The sequence below is a fragment of the Lissotriton vulgaris genome, chromosome 4_1, assembly GCF_964263255.1.
Source record: "Lissotriton vulgaris chromosome 4_1, aLisVul1.2, whole genome shotgun sequence".
NCBI lineage: Eukaryota > Metazoa > Chordata > Amphibia > Caudata > Salamandridae > Lissotriton > Lissotriton vulgaris.
This window is the reverse complement of record NC_141691.1, coordinates 519,409,426-519,425,493: the sequence shown is the minus strand read 5'-3', so window position 1 is coordinate 519,425,493 and position 16,068 is coordinate 519,409,426. Positions and strand designations below refer to the sequence as shown.

The window sequence follows — 16,068 nt, the reverse complement described above, 5'->3', positions numbered from 1 at the left end:
ACTGATTGCTTCCTGGGCAACATGGGTCTGCCACTAGAATTTGCAGATTTCTCCCCTTTTTTTGATTTACGCCTACAGGCTCTCCCTTCCCAGTGGAGCAGGATCTGCTGATGCAGGCCCGGCTGGCTCAAACTTGCAAAGGGTTCTCCACAGGCCTCTGGGAAAGAAATTGAGCAGAGTTTCCTGCCCCGCCTCCTCTCGCCTTCCGAACGGGCTTCCAAACGGGCAATGCCCTGACGGGTCCCCCACAACCTATCCTGCCCATGCCCACACCCCTGTATATGAGGGTGACCCATGTCCCTCACCCTCCATGCTCGAATGGAAGGCCTGTGTGTCCTGAGGGGAGCACCAGACAGGCATCTCTCAGGCCAGGCAGACACCTGCAGTACCTGTTAAGCTCCAAAGCCTGTACATTCCCAAGATGCAACAGGTCACTATGCAAATCAGGCAGCCCTTGCCACACCCTCCCCGCCTCTGGCCTCTGCCGCTTTCCGTACGTGCAGCTCAGCTTTTTCTTACCCAGAGGCAGACTTCCGTTTTAGCAAACAGGTGGGTTGCAGTGGGTGCAGGACGCCATTTGGAGACAAAGCCTGCGGCCCAGTCAAAGGAGGACTACCTGCCACAGGCCATGGGGTCAGAAGCCTACAAAAGGAAGCGCGCCTCGGAATACAGGATCTCACTTGCTCAAGAGCCTTGCCTCCCACCATGGGAAGCAGCTCTAAAGGAACCTTGCGAAAATCATATTTTGAGCGATACTGCGTCATGCTAGGCAAATTGTGAGTCAGAAAAGCAACTTCATTTTGAGAAGCCCTGACCTACGGGAAGGAAAAGCTTTCAAGGTCAGAAGAGGGACTTTTCCCTGACCGGGAATCGAACCCGGGCCGCGGCGGTGAGAGCGCCGAATCCTAACCACTAGACCACCAGGGAGCCCAGAGCCATGCAGCAAAAGTTCATACACTGCTCTCCGAGTGACAAAGCTCATGGGGGCTGAAAACATATTTTATTCTACAGCAAATATGAATCGGAACTTAATCCTCATGATGCCACCAGACTGCCTGTCACTTCCAGGCACAGGCCATCCTCTCCCCCTTGCTACTGAACCGATGAATTCCTGCACAATCAGGATCCCCGGGAAAACACAAGAGGGACACCTAGTGGCTGCTGATGGCGCACAGACAGCTGGTACACCTTCTCTCACCTATCTCGTTATTCAGCTTGCTGGAAGAATACATTGCGCTTAAGCGATTCAAGAGTGCAAAGGAGAAGAGTGCTCCAAAGTAGATGTATGCATCACAGCAGGGTTTTCCAGCAATTTACCTTTCTGTTGAGCTGGTACTGCACTTCACGCCAACATAGAGCACCTGACTGGGTGGGGGACTGCGTGCGCACAAAGGTGGCTTAGGTCAATGGGGGCAAAGCAACCTGGGGCACAGGAGAACAAGCCCCATTCCTCCGCTTTCATCTATTGGGAGGGGTGCCTTTTTAAAGACCTTCTTTTAAAAAAGATACACAGACAAATTAAGCAATCTATGCTTTAGAGGGATCTTCCCTGACCGGGAATCGAACCCGGGCCACGGCGGTGAAAGCGCTGAATCCTAGCCACTAGACCACCAGGGAGTAGATGCTCTAGTGTGCCTGCCTTGCTCACCCCCTTATTGTGACTAAGCTAACTCCAATATAAAAATTAACGGTAAAGTCCGAGTGGGAGAAAGTTAGGTGTCACACAGTGTGTTTGTTATAAGCAATTACTTTTAACCTCCTGCAAAAGCCTTTTACCCTTTTAACTCTGCAATCACCTCTTGCTGGACAGCCGGTGCTACAGCAGCAAGCATACAAAGGGAGTTGAAGAAAGTAAATACTTGGGTCTCACCAGGGTGGCCGAGTGGTTAAGGCGTTGGACTTAAGATCCAATGGACGTTTGTCCGCATGGGTTCGAGCCCCATTCCTGGTATGGGTTTTCAGCAGGTTTGTAGGAACGTGCAGATGCTTTTGAAAAGCATTTTCCTCCGCCCTCCTCGGCCTCCCACTGCCCCTCCGCAACGGTCCCCATTCAAGCCTCAGGTGTGGAGTCTGCTGCTACTCTTCTACCAGCATGGATACTTCCCAGAGCAATGAAGTGCCATCTACACAGAGCCCCTGCCTAGAGAACATACACCTCCTATGTCTTTTTCCACTATAGGGAGCAGGAGAAACTGATTGCTTCCTGGGCAACATGGGTCTGCCGCTAGAATTTGCAGATTTCTCCCCTTTTTTTGATTTACGCCTACAGGCTCTCCCTTCCCAGTGGAGCAGGATCTGCTGATGCAGGCCCGGCTGGCTCAAACGTGCAAAGGGTTCTCCACAGGCCTCTGGGAAAGAAATTGAGCAGAGTTTCCTGCCCCGCCTCCTCTCACCTTCCGAACGGGCTTCCAAACGGGCAATGCCCTGACGGGTCCCCCACAACCTATCCTGCCCATGCCCACACCCCTGTATATGAGGGTGACCCATGTCCCTCACCCTCCATGCTCGAATGGAAGGCCTGTGTGTCCTGAGGGGAGCACCAGACAGGCATCTCTCAGGCCAGGCAGACACCTGCAGTACCTGTTAAGCTCCAAAGCCTGTACATTCCCAAGATGCAACAGGTCACTATGCAAATCAGGCAGCCCTTGCCACACCCTCCCCGCCTCTGGCCTCTGCCGCTTTCCGTACGTGCAGCTCAGCTTTTTCTTACCCAGAGGCAGACTTCCGTTTTAGCAAACAGGTGGGTTGCAGTGGGTGCAGGACGCCATTTGGAGACAAAGCCTGCGGCCCAGTCAAAGGAGGACTACCTGCCACAGGCCATGGGGTCAGAAGCCTACAAAAGGAAGCGCGCCTCGGAATACAGGATCTCACTTGCTCAAGAGCCTTGCCTCCCACCATGGGAAGCAGCTCTAAAGGAACCTTGCGAAAATCATATTTTGAGCGATACTGCGTCATGCTAGGCAAATTGTGAGTCAGAAAAGCAACTTCATTTTGAGAAGCCCTGACCTACGGGAAGGAAAAGCTTTCAAGGTCAGAAGAGGGACTTTTCCCTGACCGGGAATCGAACCCGGGCCGCGGCGGTGAGAGCGCCGAATCCTAACCACTAGACCACCAGGGAGCCCAGAGCCATGCAGCAAAAGTTCATACACTGCTCTCCGAGTGACAAAGCTCATGGGGGCTGAAAACATATTTTATTCTACAGCAAATATGAATCGGAACTTAATCCTCATGATGCCACCAGACTGCCTGTCACTTCCAGGCACAGGCCATCCTCTCCCCCTTGCTACTGAACCGATGAATTCCTGCACAATCAGGATCCCCGGGAAAACACAAGAGGGACACCTAGTGGCTGCTGATGGCGCACAGACAGCTGGTACACCTTCTCTCACCTATCTCGTTATTCAGCTTGCTGGAAGAATACATTGCGCTTAAGCGATTCAAGAGTGCAAAGGAGAAGAGTGCTCCAAAGTAGATGTATGCATCACAGCAGGGTTTTCCAGCAATTTACCTTTCTGTTGAGCTGGTACTGCACTTCCCGCCAACATAGAGCACCTGACTGGGTGGGGGACTGCGTGCGCACAAAGGTGGCTTAGGTCAATGGGGGTAAAGCAACCTGGAGTACAGGAGAACAAGCCCCATTCCTCTGCTTGTATCTATTGGGAGGGGTGCCTTTCTAAAGACCTTCTTTTAAAAAAGATACACAGACAACTTAAGCAATCCATGCTTTAGAGGGATCTTCCCTGACCGGGAATCAAACCCAGGCCGCGGCGGTGAAAGCGCCGAATCCTAGCCACTAGACCACCAGGGAGGAGATGCTCTAGTGTGCTTGCCTTGCTCACCCCATTATTGTGACTAAGCTAACTCCAATATAAAGATTAACGGTAAAGTCCGAGTGAGAGAAAGTTAGGTGTCACACAGTGTGTTTGTTATAAGCAATTACTTTTAACCTCCTGCAAAAGCCTTTTAACTCTTCAATCACCTCTTGCTGGACAGCCGGTGCTACAGCAGCAAACATAAAAAGGGAGTTGAAGAAAGTAAATCCTTGGGTCTCACCAGGGTGGCCGAGTGGTTAAGGCGTTGGACTTAAGATCCAATGGACGTTTGTCCGCATGGGTTCGAGCCCCATTCCTGGTATGGGTTTTCAGCAGGTTTGTAGGAACATGCAGATGCTTTTGAAAAACATTTTCCTCTGCCCTCCTCCGCCTCCCACTGCCCCTCCCCAACGGTCCCCATTCAAGCCTCAGGAGTGGGGTCTGCTGCTACTCTTCTACCAGCATGGATGCTTCCCAGAGCAATGAAGTGCCATCTACACAGAGCCCCTGCCTAGAGAAATACACCTCCTATGTCTCTTTCCACTATAGGGAGCAGGAGAAACTGATTGCTTCCTGGGCAACATGGGTCTGCCGCTAGAATTTGTTAACCCGGCTCTTGCAGATTTCTCCCCTTTTTACGCCTACAGGCTCACCCTTCCCAGTGGAGCAGGATCTGCTGATGCAGGCCCGGCTGGCTCAAACGTGCAAAGCGTTCTCCACAGGCCTCTGGGAAAGAAATTGAGCAGAGTTTCCTGCCCCGTCTCCTCTCGCCTTCCCAACGGGCTTCCAAACGGGCAATGCCCTGACGGGTCCCCCACAACCTATCCTGCCCATGCCCACACCCCTGTATATGAGGGTGACCCATGTCCCTCACCCTCCATGCTCGAATGGAAGGCCTGTGTGTCCTGAGGGGAGCACCAGACAGGCATCTCTCAGGCCAGGCAGACACCTGCAGTACCTGTTAAGTTCCAAAGCCTGTACATTCCCAAGATGCAACAGGTCACTATGCAAATCAGGCAGCCCTTGCCACACCCTCCCCGCCTCTGGCCTCTGCCGCTTTCGGTACGTGCAGCTCAGCTTTTTCTTACCCAGAGGCAGTCTTCCGTTTTAGCAAACAGGTGGGTTGCAGTGGGTCCAGGACGCCATTTGGAGACAAAGCCTGCGGCCCAGTCAAAGGAGGACTACCTGCCACAGGCCATGGGGTCAGAAGCCTACAAAAGGAAGCGCGCCTCGGAATACAGGATCTCACTTGCTCAAGAGCCTTGCCTCCCACCGTGGGAAGCAGCTCTAAAGGAACCTTGCGAAAATCATATTTTGAGCGATACTGCGTCATGCTAGGCAAATTGTGAGTCAGAAAAGCAACTTCATTTTGAGAAGCCCTGACCTACGGGAAGGAAAAGCTTTCAAGGTCAGAAGAGGGACTTTTCCCTGACCGGGAATCGAACCCGGGCCGCGGCGGTGAGAGCGCCGAATCCTAACCACTAGACCACCAGGGAACCCAGAGCTGTGCAGCAAAAGTTCATACACTGCTCTCCGAGTGACAAAGCTCATGGGGGCTGAAAACATATTTTATTCTACAGCAAATATGAATCGGAACTTAATCCTCATGATGCCACCAGACTGCCTGTCACTTCCAGGCACAGGCCATCCTCTCCCCCTTGCTACTGAACCGATGAATTCCTGCACAATCAGGATCCCCGGGAAAACACAAGAGGGACACCTAGTGGCTGCTGATGGCGCACAGACAGCTGGTACACCTTCTCTCACCTATCTCGTTATTCAGCTTGCTGGAAGAATACATTGCGCTTAAGCGATTCAAGAGTGCAAAGGAGAAGAGTGCTCCAAAGTAGATGTATGCATCACAGCAGGGTTTTCCAGCAATTTACCTTTCTGTTGAGCTGGTACTGCACTTCACGCCAACATAGAGCACCTGACTGGGTGGGGGACTGCGTGCGCACAAAGGTGGCTTAGGTCAATGGGGGCAAAGCAACCTAGTGCACAGGAGAACAAGCCCCATTCCTCCGCTTTCATCTATTGGGAGGGGTGCCTTTTTAAAGACCTTCTTTTAAAAAAGATACACAGACAAATTAAGCAATCTATGCTTTAGAGGGATCTTCCCTGACCGGGAATCGAACCCGGGCCACGGCGGTGAAAGCGCTGAATCCTAGCCACTAGACCACCAGGGAGTAGATGCTCTAGTGTGCCTGCCTTGCTCACCCCCTTATTGTGACTAAGCTAACTCCAATATAAAAATTAACGGTAAAGTCCGAGTGGGAGAAAGTTAGGTGTCACACAGTGTGTTTGTTATAAGCAATTACTTTTAACCTCCTGCAAAAGCCTTTTACCCTTTTAACTCTGCAATCACCTCTTGCTGGACAGCCGGTGCTACAGCAGCAAGCATACAAAGGGAGTTGAAGAAAGTAAATACTTGGGTCTCACCAGGGTGGCCGAGTGGTTAAGGCGTTGGACTTAAGATCCAATGGACGTTTGTCCGCATGGGTTCGAGCCCCATTCCTGGTATGGGTTTTCAGCAGGTTTGTAGGAACGTGCAGATGCTTTTGAAAAGCATTTTCCTCCGCCCTCCTCGGCCTCCCACTGCCCCTCCGCAACGGTCCCCATTCAAGCCTCAGGTGTGGAGTCTGCTGCTACTCTTCTACCAGCATGGATACTTCCCAGAGCAATGAAGTGCCATCTACACAGAGCCCCTGCCTAGAGAACATACACCTCCTATGTCTTTTTCCACTATAGGGAGCAGGAGAAACTGATTGCTTCCTGGGCAACATGGGTCTGCCGCTAGAATTTGCAGATTTCTCCCCTTTTTTTGATTTACGCCTACAGGCTCTCCCTTCCCAGTGGAGCAGGATCTGCTGATGCAGGCCCGGCTGGCTCAAACGTGCAAAGGGTTCTCCACAGGCCTCTGGGAAAGAAATTGAGCAGAGTTTCCTGCCCCGCCTCCTCTCACCTTCCGAACGGGCTTCCAAACGGGCAATGCCCTGACGGGTCCCCCACAACCTATCCTGCCCATGCCCACACCCCTGTATATGAGGGTGACCCATGTCCCTCACCCTCCATGCTCGAATGGAAGGCCTGTGTGTCCTGAGGGGAGCACCAGACAGGCATCTCTCAGGCCAGGCAGACACCTGCAGTACCTGTTAAGCTCCAAAGCCTGTACATTCCCAAGATGCAACAGGTCACTATGCAAATCAGGCAGCCCTTGCCACACCCTCCCCGCCTCTGGCCTCTGCCGCTTTCCGTACGTGCAGCTCAGCTTTTTCTTACCCAGAGGCAGACTTCCGTTTTAGCAAACAGGTGGGTTGCAGTGGGTGCAGGACGCCATTTGGAGACAAAGCCTGCGGCCCAGTCAAAGGAGGACTACCTGCCACAGGCCATGGGGTCAGAAGCCTACAAAAGGAAGCGCGCCTCGGAATACAGGATCTCACTTGCTCAAGAGCCTTGCCTCCCACCATGGGAAGCAGCTCTAAAGGAACCTTGCGAAAATCATATTTTGAGCGATACTGCGTCATGCTAGGCAAATTGTGAGTCAGAAAAGCAACTTCATTTTGAGAAGCCCTGACCTACGGGAAGGAAAAGCTTTCAAGGTCAGAAGAGGGACTTTTCCCTGACCGGGAATCGAACCCGGGCCGCGGCGGTGAGAGCGCCGAATCCTAACCACTAGACCACCAGGGAGCCCAGAGCCATGCAGCAAAAGTTCATACACTGCTCTCCGAGTGACAAAGCTCATGGGGGCTGAAAACATATTTTATTCTACAGCAAATATGAATCGGAACTTAATCCTCATGATGCCACCAGACTGCCTGTCACTTCCAGGCACAGGCCATCCTCTCCCCCTTGCTACTGAACCGATGAATTCCTGCACAATCAGGATCCCCGGGAAAACACAAGAGGGACACCTAGTGGCTGCTGATGGCGCACAGACAGCTGGTACACCTTCTCTCACCTATCTCGTTATTCAGCTTGCTGGAAGAATACATTGCGCTTAAGCGATTCAAGAGTGCAAAGGAGAAGAGTGCTCCAAAGTAGATGTATGCATCACAGCAGGGTTTTCCAGCAATTTACCTTTCTGTTGAGCTGGTACTGCACTTCACGCCAACATAGAGCACCTGACTGGGTGGGGGACTGCGTGCGCACAAAGGTGGCTTAGGTCAATGGGGGCAAAGCAACCTGGGGCACAGGAGAACAAGCCCCATTCCTCCGCTTTCATCTATTGGGAGGGGTGCCTTTTTAAAGACCTTCTTTTAAAAAAGATACACAGACAAATTAAGCAATCTATGCTTTAGAGGGATCTTCCCTGACCGGGAATCGAACCCGGGCCACGGCGGTGAAAGCGCTGAATCCTAGCCACTAGACCACCAGGGAGTAGATGCTCTAGTGTGCCTGCCTTGCTCACCCCCTTATTGTGACTAAGCTAACTCCAATATAAAAATTAACGGTAAAGTCCGAGTGGGAGAAAGTTAGGTGTCACACAGTGTGTTTGTTATAAGCAATTACTTTTAACCTCCTGCAAAAGCCTTTTACCCTTTTAACTCTGCAATCACCTCTTGCTGGACAGCCGGTGCTACAGCAGCAAGCATACAAAGGGAGTTGAAGAAAGTAAATACTTGGGTCTCACCAGGGTGGCCGAGTGGTTAAGGCGTTGGACTTAAGATCCAATGGACGTTTGTCCGCATGGGTTCGAGCCCCATTCCTGGTATGGGTTTTCAGCAGGTTTGTAGGAACGTGCAGATGCTTTTGAAAAGCATTTTCCTCCGCCCTCCTCGGCCTCCTACTGCCCCTCCGCAACGGTCCCCATTCAAGCCTCAGGTGTGGAGTCTGCTGCTACTCTTCTACCAGCATGGATACTTCCCAGAGCAATGAAGTGCCATCTACACAGAGCCCCTGCCTAGAGAACATACACCTCCTATGTCTTTTTCCACTATAGGGAGCAGGAGAAACTGATTGCTTCCTGGGCAACATGGGTCTGCCGCTAGAATTTGCAGATTTCTCCCCTTTTTTTGATTTACGCCTACAGGCTCTCCCTTCCCAGTGGAGCAGGATCTGCTGATGCAGGCCCGGCTGGCTCAAACGTGCAAAGGGTTCTCCACAGGCCTCTGGGAAAGAAATTGAGCAGAGTTTCCTGCCCCGCCTCCTCTCACCTTCCGAACGGGCTTCCAAACGGGCAATGCCCTGACGGGTCCCCCACAACCTATCCTGCCCATGCCCACACCCCTGTATATGAGGGTGACCCATGTCCCTCACCCTCCATGCTCGAATGGAAGGCCTGTGTGTCCTGAGGGGAGCACCAGACAGGCATCTCTCAGGCCAGGCAGACACCTGCAGTACCTGTTAAGCTCCAAAGCCTGTACATTCCCAAGATGCAACAGGTCACTATGCAAATCAGGCAGCCCTTGCCACACCCTCCCCGCCTCTGGCCTCTGCCGCTTTCCGTACGTGCAGCTCAGCTTTTTCTTACCCAGAGGCAGACTTCCGTTTTAGCAAACAGGTGGGTTGCAGTGGGTCCAGGACGCCATTTGGAGACAAAGCCTGCGGCCCAGTCAAAGGAGGACTACCTGCCACAGGCCATGGGGTCAGAAGCCTACAAAAGGAAGCGCGCCTCGGAATACAGGATCTCACTTGCTCAAGAGCCTTGCCTCCCACCGTGGGAAGCAGCTCTAAAGGAACCTTGCGAAAATCATATTTGGAGCGATACTGCGTCATGCTAGGCAAATTGTGAGTCAGAAAAGCAACTTCATTTTGAGAAGCCCTGACCTACGGGAAGGAAAAGCTTTCAAGGTCAGAAGAGGGACTTTTCCCTGACCGGGAATCGAACCCGGGCCGTGGCGGTGAGAGCGCTGAATCCTAACCACTAGACCACCAGGGAGCCCAGAGCTGTGCAGCAAAAGGTCATACACTGCTCTCCGAGTGACAAAGCTCATGGGGGCTGAAAACATATTTTATTCTACAGCAAATATGAATCGGAACTTAATCCTCATGATGCCACCAGACTGTCTGTCACTTCCAGGCACAGGCCATCCTCTCCCCCTTGCTACTGAACCGATGAATTCCTGCACAATCAGGATCCCCGGGAAAACACAAGAGGGGCACCTAGTGGCTGCTGATGGCGCACAGACAGCTGGTACACCTTCTCTCACCTATCTTGTTATTCAGCTTGCTGGAAGAATACATTGCGCTTAAGCGATTCAAGAGTGCAAAGGAGAAGAGTGCTCAAAAGTAGATGTATGCATCACAGCAAGGTTTTCCAGCAATTTACCTTTCTGTTGAGCTGGTACTGCACTTCCCGCCAACATAGAGCACCTGACTGGGTGGGGGACTGCGTGCGCACAAAGGTGGCTTAGGTCAATGGGGGTAAAGCAACCTGGGGTACAGGAGAACAAGCCCCATTCCTCTGCTTGTATCTATTGGGAGGGGTGCCTTTCTAAAGACCTTCTTTTAAAAAAGATACACAGACAACTTAAGCAATCCATGCTTTAGAGGGATCTTCCCTGACCGGGAATCAAACCCAGGCCGCGGCGGTGAAAGCGCCGAATCCTAGCCACTAGACCACCAGGGAGTAGATGCTCTAGTGTGCCTGCCTTGCTCACCCCCTTATTGTGACTAAGCTAACTCCAATATAAAAATTAACGGTAAAGTCCGAGTGGGAGAAAGTTAGGTGTCACACAGTGTGTTTGTTATAAGCAATTACTTTTAACCTCCTGCAAAAGCCTTTTACCCTTTTAACTCTGCAATCACCTCTTGCTGGACAGCCGGTGCTACAGCAGCAAGCATAAAAAGGGAGTTGAAGAAAGTAAATACTTGGGTCTCACCAGGGTGGCCGAGTGGTTAAGGCGTTGGACTTAAGATCCAATGGACGTTTGTCCGCATGGGTTCGAGCCCCATTCCTGGTATGGGTTTTCAGCAGGTTTGTAGGAACGTGCAGATGCTTTTGAAAAGCATTTTCCTCCGCCCTCCTCGGCCTCCCACTGCCCCTCCGCAACGGTCCCCATTCAAGCCTCAGGTGTGGAGTCTGCTGCTACTCTTCTACCAGCATGGATACTTCCCAGAGCAATGAAGTGCCATCTACACAGAGCCCCTGCCTAGAGAACATACACCTCCTATGTCTTTTTCCACTATAGGGAGCAGGAGAAACTGATTGCTTCCTGGGCAACATGGGTCTGCCGCTAGAATTTGCAGATTTCTCCCCTTTTTTTGATTTACGCCTACAGGCTCTCCCTTCCCAGTGGAGCAGGATCTGCTGATGCAGGCCCGGCTGGCTCAAACGTGCAAAGGGTTCTCCACAGGCCTCTGGGAAAGAAATTGAGCAGAGTTTCCTGCCCCGCCTCCTCTCACCTTCCGAACGGGCTTCCAAACGGGCAATGCCCTGACGGGTCCCCCACAACCTATCCTGCCCATGCCCACACCCCTGTATATGAGGGTGACCCATGTCCCTCACCCTCCATGCTCGAATGGAAGGCCTGTGTGTCCTGAGGGGAGCACCAGACAGGCATCTCTCAGGCCAGGCAGACACCTGCAGTACCTGTTAAGCTCCAAAGCCTGTACATTCCCAAGATGCAACAGGTCACTATGCAAATCAGGCAGCCCTTGCCACACCCTCCCCGCCTCTGGCCTCTGCCGCTTTCCGTACGTGCAGCTCAGCTTTTTCTTACCCAGAGGCAGACTTCCGTTTTAGCAAACAGGTGGGTTGCAGTGGGTCCAGGACGCCATTTGGAGACAAAGCCTGCGGCCCAGTCAAAGGAGGACTACCTGCCACAGGCCATGGGGTCAGAAGCCTACAAAAGGAAGCGCGCCTCGGAATACAGGATCTCACTTGCTCAAGAGCCTTGCCTCCCACCGTGGGAAGCAGCTCTAAAGGAACCTTGCGAAAATCATATTTGGAGCGATACTGCGTCATGCTAGGCAAATTGTGAGTCAGAAAAGCAACTTCATTTTGAGAAGCCCTGACCTACGGGAAGGAAAAGCTTTCAAGGTCAGAAGAGGGACTTTTCCCTGACCGGGAATCGAACCCGGGCCGCGGCGGTGAGAGCGCTGAATCCTAACCACTAGACCACCAGGGAGCCCAGAGCCGTGCAGCAAAAGGTCATACACTGCTCTCCGAGTGACAAAGCTCATGGGGGCTGAAAACATATTTTATTCTACAGCAAATATGAATCGGAACTTAATCCTCATGATGCCACCAGACTGTCTGTCACTTCCAGGCACAGGCCATCCTCTCCCCCTTGCTACTGAACCGATGAATTCCTGCACAATCAGGATCCCCGGGAAAACACAAGAGGGGCACCTAGTGGCTGCTGATGGCGCACAGACAGCTGGTACACCTTCTCTCACCTATCTTGTTATTCAGCTTGCTGGAAGAATACATTGCGCTTAAGCGATTCAAGAGTGCAAAGGAGAAGAGTGCTCAAAAGTAGATGTATGCATCACAGCAAGGTTTTCCAGCAATTTACCTTTCTGTTGAGCTGGTACTGCACTTCCCGCCAACATAGAGCACCTGACTGGGTGGGGGACTGCGTGCGCACAAAGGTGGCTTAGGTCAATGGGGGTAAAGCAACCTGGAGTACAGGAGAACAAGCCCCATTCCTCTGCTTGTATCTATTGGGAGGGGTGCCTTTCTAAAGACCTTCTTTTAAAAAAGATACACAGACAACTTAAGCAATCCATGCTTTAGAGGGATCTTCCCTGACCGGGAATCAAACCCAGGCCGCGGCGGTGAAAGCGCCGAATCCTAGCCACTAGACCACCAGGGAGGAGATGCTCTAGTGTGCCTGCCTTGCTCACCCCATTATTGTGACTAAGCTAACTCCAATATAAAGATTAACGGTAAAGTCCGAGTGAGAGAAAGTTAGGTGTCACACAGTGTGTTTGTTATAAGCAATTACTTTTAACCTCCTGCAAAAGCCTTTTAACTCTTCAATCACCTCTTGCTGGACAGCCGGTGCTACAGCAGCAAACATAAAAAGGGAGTTGAAGAAAGTAAATCCTTGGGTCTCACCAGGGTGGCCGAGTGGTTAAGGCGTTGGACTTAAGATCCAATGGACGTTTGTCCGCATGGGTTCGAGCCCCATTCCTGGTATGGGTTTTCAGCAGGTTTGTAGGAACGTGCAGATGCTTTTGAAAAGCATTTTCCTCCGCCCTCCTCGGCCTCCCACTGCCCCTCCGCAACGCTCCCCATTCAAGCCTCAGGTGTGGAGTCTGCTGCTACTCTTCTACCAGCATGGATACTTCCCAGAGCAATGAAGTGCCATCTACACAGAGCCCCTGCCTAGAGAACATACACCTCCTATGTCTTTTTCCACTATAGGGAGCAGGAGAAACTGATTGCTTCCTGGGCAACATGGGTCTGCCGCTTGAATTTGCAGATTTCTCCCCTTTTTTTGATTTACGCCTACAGGCTCTCCCTTCCCAGTGGAGCAGGATCTGCTGATGCAGGCCCGGCTGGCTCAAACGTGCAAAGGGTTCTCCACAGGCCTCTGGGAAAGAAATTGAGCAGAGTTTCCTGCCCCGCCTCCTCTCACCTTCCGAACGGGCTTCCAAACGGGCAATGCCCTGACGGGTCCCCCACAACCTATCCTGCCCATGCCCACACCCCTGTATATGAGGGTGACCCATGTCCCTCACCCTCCATGCTCGAATGGAAGGCCTGTGTGTCCTGAGGGGAGCACCAGACAGGCATCTCTCAGGCCAGGCAGACACCTGCAGTACCTGTTAAGCTCCAAAGCCTGTACATTCCCAAGATGCAACAGGTCACTATGCAAATCAGGCAGCCCTTGCCACACCCTCCCCGCCTCTGGCCTCTGCCGCTTTCCGTACGTGCAGCTCAGCTTTTTCTTACCCAGAGGCAGACTTCCGTTTTAGCAAACAGGTGGGTTGCAGTGGGTGCAGGACGCCATTTGGAGACAAAGCCTGCGGCCCAGTCAAAGGAGGACTACCTGCCACAGGCCATGGGGTCAGAAGCCTACAAAAGGAAGCGCGCCTCGGAATACAGGATCTCACTTGCTCAAGAGCCTTGCCTCCCACCATGGGAAGCAGCTCTAAAGGAACCTTGCGAAAATCATATTTTGAGCGATACTGCGTCATGCTAGGCAAATTGTGAGTCAGAAAAGCAACTTCATTTTGAGAAGCCCTGACCTACGGGAAGGAAAAGCTTTCAAGGTCAGAAGAGGGACTTTTCCCTGACCGGGAATCGAACCCGGGCCGCGGCGGTGAGAGCGCCGAATCCTAACCACTAGACCACCAGGGAGCCCAGAGCCATGCAGCAAAAGTTCATACACTGCTCTCCGAGTGACAAAGCTCATGGGGGCTGAAAACATATTTTATTCTACAGCAAATATGAATCGGAACTTAATCCTCATGATGCCACCAGACTGCCTGTCACTTCCAGGCACAGGCCATCCTCTCCCCCTTGCTACTGAACCGATGAATTCCTGCACAATCAGGATCCCCGGGAAAACACAAGAGGGACACCTAGTGGCTGCTGATGGCGCACAGACAGCTGGTACACCTTCTCTCACCTATCTCGTTATTCAGCTTGCTGGAAGAATACATTGCGCTTAAGCGATTCAAGAGTGCAAAGGAGAAGAGTGCTCCAAAGTAGATGTATGCATCACAGCAGGGTTTTCCAGCAATTTACCTTTCTGTTGAGCTGGTACTGCACTTCACGCCAACATAGAGCACCTGACTGGGTGGGGGACTGCGTGCGCACAAAGGTGGCTTAGGTCAATGGGGGCAAAGCAACCTGGGGCACAGGAGAACAAGCCCCATTCCTCCGCTTTCATCTATTGGGAGGGGTGCCTTTTTAAAGACCTTCTTTTAAAAAAGATACACAGACAAATTAAGCAATCTATGCTTTAGAGGGATCTTCCCTGACCGGGAATCGAACCCGGGCCACGGCGGTGAAAGCGCTGAATCCTAGCCACTAGACCACCAGGGAGTAGATGCTCTAGTGTGCCTGCCTTGCTCACCCCCTTATTGTGACTAAGCTAACTCCAATATAAAAATTAACGGTAAAGTCCGAGTGGGAGAAAGTTAGGTGTCACACAGTGTGTTTGTTATAAGCAATTACTTTTAACCTCCTGCAAAAGCCTTTTACCCTTTTAACTCTGCAATCACCTCTTGCTGGACAGCCGGTGCTACAGCAGCAAGCATACAAAGGGAGTTGAAGAAAGTAAATACTTGGGTCTCACCAGGGTGGCCGAGTGGTTAAGGCGTTGGACTTAAGATCCAATGGACGTTTGTCCGCATGGGTTCGAGCCCCATTCCTGGTATGGGTTTTCAGCAGGTTTGTAGGAACGTGCAGATGCTTTTGAAAAGCATTTTCCTCCGCCCTCCTCGGCCTCCTACTGCCCCTCCGCAACGGTCCCCATTCAAGCCTCAGGTGTGGAGTCTGCTGCTACTCTTCTACCAGCATGGATACTTCCCAGAGCAATGAAGTGCCATCTACACAGAGCCCCTGCCTAGAGAACATACACCTCCTATGTCTTTTTCCACTATAGGGAGCAGGAGAAACTGATTGCTTCCTGGGCAACATGGGTCTGCCGCTAGAATTTGCAGATTTCTCCCCTTTTTTTGATTTACGCCTACAGGCTCTCCCTTCCCAGTGGAGCAGGATCTGCTGATGCAGGCCCGGCTGGCTCAAACGTGCAAAGGGTTCTCCACAGGCCTCTGGGAAAGAAATTGAGCAGAGTTTCCTGCCCCGCCTCCTCTCACCTTCCGAACGGGCTTCCAAACGGGCAATGCCCTGACGGGTCCCCCACAACCTATCCTGCCCATGCCCACACCCCTGTATATGAGGGTGACCCATGTCCCTCACCCTCCATGCTCGAATGGAAGGCCTGTGTGTCCTGAGGGGAGCACCAGACAGGCATCTCTCAGGCCAGGCAGACACCTGCAGTACCTGTTAAGCTCCAAAGCCTGTACATTCCCAAGATGCAACAGGTCACTATGCAAATCAGGCAGCCCTTGCCACACCCTCCCCGCCTCTGGCCTCTGCCGCTTTCCGTACGTGCAGCTCAGCTTTTTCTTACCCAGAGGCAGACTTCCGTTTTAGCAAACAGGTGGGTTGCAGTGGGTCCAGGATGCCATTTGGAGACAAAGCCTGCGGCCCAGTCAAAGGAGGACTACCTGCCACAGGCCATGGGGTCAGAAGCCTACAAAAGGAAGCGCGCCTCGGAATACAGGATCTCACTTGCTCAAGAGCCTTGCCTCCCACCGTGGGAAGCAGCTCTAAAGGAACCTTGCGAAAATC

The 16,068-nt window shown here is 52.2% G+C and overlaps 21 non-coding genes across 21 annotated transcripts; 7 read left to right on the top strand and 14 right to left on the bottom strand.

Moving 5' to 3' along the window:
• Positions 1–855: 855 nt before the first annotated feature.
• Positions 856–927, bottom strand: TRNAE-CUC (transfer RNA glutamic acid (anticodon CUC)). Its single transcript has one exon. It is a non-coding gene; the product is annotated as a tRNA-Glu (tRNA).
• A 618-nt stretch (positions 928–1,545) lies between these two features.
• Positions 1,546–1,617, bottom strand: TRNAE-UUC (transfer RNA glutamic acid (anticodon UUC)). Its single transcript has one exon. It is a non-coding gene; the product is annotated as a tRNA-Glu (tRNA).
• A 251-nt stretch (positions 1,618–1,868) lies between these two features.
• Positions 1,869–1,951, top strand: TRNAL-UAA (transfer RNA leucine (anticodon UAA)). Its single transcript has one exon. It is a non-coding gene; the product is annotated as a tRNA-Leu (tRNA).
• Positions 1,952–3,046: 1,095 nt separating this feature from the next.
• TRNAE-CUC (transfer RNA glutamic acid (anticodon CUC)) lies at positions 3,047–3,118 on the bottom strand. The gene has a single exon. It is a non-coding gene; the product is annotated as a tRNA-Glu (tRNA).
• Positions 3,119–3,736: 618 nt separating this feature from the next.
• Positions 3,737–3,808, bottom strand: TRNAE-UUC (transfer RNA glutamic acid (anticodon UUC)). Its single transcript has one exon. It is a non-coding gene; the product is annotated as a tRNA-Glu (tRNA).
• A 243-nt stretch (positions 3,809–4,051) lies between these two features.
• TRNAL-UAA (transfer RNA leucine (anticodon UAA)) lies at positions 4,052–4,134 on the top strand. Its single transcript has one exon. It is a non-coding gene; the product is annotated as a tRNA-Leu (tRNA).
• A 1,102-nt stretch (positions 4,135–5,236) lies between these two features.
• On the bottom strand, positions 5,237–5,308 carry TRNAE-CUC (transfer RNA glutamic acid (anticodon CUC)). Its single transcript has one exon. It is a non-coding gene; the product is annotated as a tRNA-Glu (tRNA).
• A 618-nt stretch (positions 5,309–5,926) lies between these two features.
• On the bottom strand, positions 5,927–5,998 carry TRNAE-UUC (transfer RNA glutamic acid (anticodon UUC)). Its single transcript has one exon. It is a non-coding gene; the product is annotated as a tRNA-Glu (tRNA).
• Positions 5,999–6,249: 251 nt separating this feature from the next.
• On the top strand, positions 6,250–6,332 carry TRNAL-UAA (transfer RNA leucine (anticodon UAA)). The gene has a single exon. It is a non-coding gene; the product is annotated as a tRNA-Leu (tRNA).
• Positions 6,333–7,427: 1,095 nt separating this feature from the next.
• On the bottom strand, positions 7,428–7,499 carry TRNAE-CUC (transfer RNA glutamic acid (anticodon CUC)). The gene has a single exon. It is a non-coding gene; the product is annotated as a tRNA-Glu (tRNA).
• Positions 7,500–8,117: 618 nt separating this feature from the next.
• TRNAE-UUC (transfer RNA glutamic acid (anticodon UUC)) lies at positions 8,118–8,189 on the bottom strand. Its single transcript has one exon. It is a non-coding gene; the product is annotated as a tRNA-Glu (tRNA).
• Positions 8,190–8,440: 251 nt separating this feature from the next.
• On the top strand, positions 8,441–8,523 carry TRNAL-UAA (transfer RNA leucine (anticodon UAA)). Its single transcript has one exon. It is a non-coding gene; the product is annotated as a tRNA-Leu (tRNA).
• Positions 8,524–9,618: 1,095 nt separating this feature from the next.
• Positions 9,619–9,690, bottom strand: TRNAE-CUC (transfer RNA glutamic acid (anticodon CUC)). The gene has a single exon. It is a non-coding gene; the product is annotated as a tRNA-Glu (tRNA).
• A 618-nt stretch (positions 9,691–10,308) lies between these two features.
• Positions 10,309–10,380, bottom strand: TRNAE-UUC (transfer RNA glutamic acid (anticodon UUC)). The gene has a single exon. It is a non-coding gene; the product is annotated as a tRNA-Glu (tRNA).
• A 251-nt stretch (positions 10,381–10,631) lies between these two features.
• Positions 10,632–10,714, top strand: TRNAL-UAA (transfer RNA leucine (anticodon UAA)). The gene has a single exon. It is a non-coding gene; the product is annotated as a tRNA-Leu (tRNA).
• Positions 10,715–11,809: 1,095 nt separating this feature from the next.
• TRNAE-CUC (transfer RNA glutamic acid (anticodon CUC)) lies at positions 11,810–11,881 on the bottom strand. Its single transcript has one exon. It is a non-coding gene; the product is annotated as a tRNA-Glu (tRNA).
• Positions 11,882–12,499: 618 nt separating this feature from the next.
• TRNAE-UUC (transfer RNA glutamic acid (anticodon UUC)) lies at positions 12,500–12,571 on the bottom strand. The gene has a single exon. It is a non-coding gene; the product is annotated as a tRNA-Glu (tRNA).
• Positions 12,572–12,814: 243 nt separating this feature from the next.
• Positions 12,815–12,897, top strand: TRNAL-UAA (transfer RNA leucine (anticodon UAA)). The gene has a single exon. It is a non-coding gene; the product is annotated as a tRNA-Leu (tRNA).
• A 1,095-nt stretch (positions 12,898–13,992) lies between these two features.
• TRNAE-CUC (transfer RNA glutamic acid (anticodon CUC)) lies at positions 13,993–14,064 on the bottom strand. Its single transcript has one exon. It is a non-coding gene; the product is annotated as a tRNA-Glu (tRNA).
• A 618-nt stretch (positions 14,065–14,682) lies between these two features.
• On the bottom strand, positions 14,683–14,754 carry TRNAE-UUC (transfer RNA glutamic acid (anticodon UUC)). Its single transcript has one exon. It is a non-coding gene; the product is annotated as a tRNA-Glu (tRNA).
• A 251-nt stretch (positions 14,755–15,005) lies between these two features.
• Positions 15,006–15,088, top strand: TRNAL-UAA (transfer RNA leucine (anticodon UAA)). Its single transcript has one exon. It is a non-coding gene; the product is annotated as a tRNA-Leu (tRNA).
• Positions 15,089–16,068: the final 980 nt, after the last annotated feature.